Below are 3,184 nucleotides of genomic sequence, written 5' to 3'. Positions count from 1 at the left end.
AAACTTCTCATGCTTGCTTGTCCCTTTGGAAAAAAATTACCTTGTTTATTCACAGGAGATTTTTAAAAAATAAAATAAACGTTAACTTTAGAGACCTAAATATGAAATAATCTTTGTTATTGTAGGTATGAGAAAAATTCCCTTAACTGAAAATTTCATTTTAGTTAGAATATGTAAAAATAAGTAAGTTTCTGTACTCTCGTTTGCACATCATTTTTGGAATTCAAATAATTAAGAGAGTTTGTATAACAAGGTTTTTAAAAAACAAATGTGTAATTTGAACTGTAACTTTTATACACATTACAATTTGATGCATAGTAAATAGTTACTGTAACACTTGTTACACAGAATCCTAGTAGATAAAGTAAAAGAGGAATATGGATCAATATACGGACAGGTATAAATAAACAAGTAGATATTAGATAATTCTTTTTGATGGGGGAAATGTAGGCTCTATCTAAATACACTTAAAAATAAAATTCTTTTATAAATACTGTGCCAGTAAATCGCAACTGTCAATTTCATTGTATTAAGAGACACCTAGATTCTTCCCGTAAGTGGCCAGAGATGACCTGTGAAAATGGTTTGATACTCTCTTGACCCAGAAAACCCCACAAAATCATGCAAATCAAGAGGCTCACATCTTCGTGTTCACTTTAAGAACACCTGTGAAACTGCCCAGGCCATCAAGGGTATGCATATCCGAAAGGCCACCAAGTATCTGAAGGATGTCACATTAAAGAAACAATGTGTACCATTCAGGAGTTATAGTGGTGGAGTTGGTAGGTGTGCCCAGGCCAAACAGTGGGGCTGGACACAGGGCTGGTGGCCCAAAAAGAGTGCTGGATTTTTGCTGCACATGCTTAAAAATGCAGAGAGTGATGCTGAGCTTAAGGGTTTAGATGTCGATTCTCTGATAATTGAACATATCCAAGTGAACAAAGCACCCAAGATGCACAGCCGTACTTACAGAGCTCATGGCTGGATTAACCCATACATGAGCTCCCTCTGCCATATTGAGATGATTCTTACTGAAAAGGAACAAATTTTTCCTAAATCAGAGGAGGAAGTCGCACGGAAGAAAAATATATCCCAGAAGAAACTGAAGAAACAAAAACTTATGGCAAGGGAATAAATTAGGCATAAAATAAATGGAAAAATAAAAGAGACACCTAGATGGGTGATTGGACCATAAGTGTCCTTTACTCATCACTGGATTAATCCACTGGTGTATTTCAGCTGAATGTGCTCTTAGGAGGTAGGCCCCAGTTGGAGAGAGTGGGTCACTCTGAGTCTACCTTTGCAGGATATATCTCACTGCAACTCTTTCCTTGGGCATTCCTTCCAGACTGCCATGACACAAATGACTTTGCTTTACCATAGCCTTGTGGCATTCTGCTGCTGTCTTGAAACCAGGTGACTGTGGACTCAAACTTTTGAAAGAATGAATCAAATAAATCATTTCCTAATTTAAGTTGTGTGTGTCAGCCATTTTCTTCCAGCAATGGAAAACTGACCTGTTGCACCCAGTGAGAGAGAACCAACCAGAGACCAATAGTAAATCCACACAGGAGTTTATTACCGGCCAGGACCCAATCCGAGCATCGGACTTGAGCCTTGACTGGGGGTTGACAAACATGTTTTATACGCCTTCGAGGCCAACAGTTTCTAGGACCCCCTATGGGATAGAACTAGTAAAGCAAGCAAAAGGTACAGAAGTGGAACGTCCTGCTGTTAGACCATTTGTAAAACAATGGTTGATTAATTGTTGTTTCTAAGAGACTTTCTAAGGGGAGGAGGTTTCTAAGCTTCCTCCTTCTGTGTTCATCTAAAGGGCAGGCAGGTGGGTCAAGCAGCAATATGGAGTCTGTCTTACTAACAAGGGTCCTTCAGACCAATTCAAACACTGTGCAGCCCTCAAATAAATAACTAAATAAGCATGTGTATACATACATATGGAAATGCATACAAGAATAACTTTCTGAAGCTCCTTTCTCCTATTATTCTGGACACTTTTTCCTGAGACCTGTTATCAACCATACATATAGAGTCCATTGTATAGCTTTCGTACTTCTAAGATAAAAATTTTCCAAATCTGTGTCTATCAAAAAAATGTGTAAGATAAAAAGCTCCTAGATATGTGACTGTTGAGGAAACTTCTTTCTATTATCTATACCTCAAACTAACTGTACAATCAAACTCTTTAAATCATTTATTCCCTTGCCTTGATGAATTCAGTGCAAATCTCATATAGAAAGGTATTTTCTATCTCATTCACAGTGCCAATACTTACCCATACTTCTGATTCAGCAGCTGGACATCTGAGAATCAATCTACAAATTAATTTTACCACACACTCCAACATCTACATGTTTATTAATTCTGTATTGTTGACAGTTACTCTGTCCTCACTACATTCACAGTGCTATCGTAGTTTAATATTTGTCTTTCATCTATTGTTCTCTTATGAAATCGTTTATCTTTTAATTTTTCCCTCTAATTTGTTTTCTAAATATTTATATAACCTTTAAAAAATAAATTTGATTCTGGTTTGTTTCTGCTTAAATTTTTTTGTTTCCTTTGACCTAGAGGATAACATAAGGCCTCCATTGAGTTGGTTTCTTCCACAATCTTGCATCCTTTTTATACTATCCACCCTCTGTGTTTTGTCCAATGTAAGGTGTAGTTCTCAAATGCAACATGTTTTTTTGTTTTTTTTTTTATAAAACTCTTCAGCATCTTTTTGGGAAGATCTGATCCTTTTTTATTTGATAAACATATAACTCTCACTAATGGTTTAAGACTAAAATAAAAATCTTATGAAATCACTGCTGAGAATATCAAGAACAGTGTATGTGTTATTTAATTTTCTGTTACTGTAACAAATTCCTAAGGAAATCAAGTGGGGAGAATGCTTATTTTGGCTCACATTTTTGGAGGATTCACCCAACGAGTCTTCATGAGTATGGGCGGTTGGCAAGGTAGCACAAAATGAATGAGTGCATGGTGAAATCAGATTTCTTACCTCAGAGCCAGAAAGCAGAGAGAGGCAAAAGAAAGAGACTGGGATTACACAATTCTGTTTAAAGGCATGCCCTCACTAATGGAAGGATTTCCCACTAGACACTGCCTCTCAAACATTCTAAGATCTACCAATAGTGCTACCTTGGATACCAAGAATTTA

The 3,184-nt window shown here is 36.7% G+C and overlaps 1 pseudogene; it reads left to right on the top strand.

Moving 5' to 3' along the window:
• Positions 1 to 694: 694 nt before the first annotated feature.
• On the top strand, positions 695 to 1,135 carry LOC101712871 (large ribosomal subunit protein uL22 pseudogene; annotated as a pseudogene).
• The last annotated feature ends 2,049 nt before the right edge of the window (positions 1,136 to 3,184 follow it).

Source organism: Heterocephalus glaber, unplaced genomic scaffold (genome assembly GCF_053883595.1).
Source record: "Heterocephalus glaber isolate CG9 unplaced genomic scaffold, H.glaber_assembly_v1.0 deba00001442, whole genome shotgun sequence".
In the NCBI taxonomy this organism is placed as follows: Eukaryota; Metazoa; Chordata; class Mammalia; order Rodentia; family Bathyergidae; genus Heterocephalus; species Heterocephalus glaber.
The sequence above is the reverse complement of the archived record's forward strand: the minus strand, read 5'-3'. Positions and strand labels throughout refer to the sequence as shown.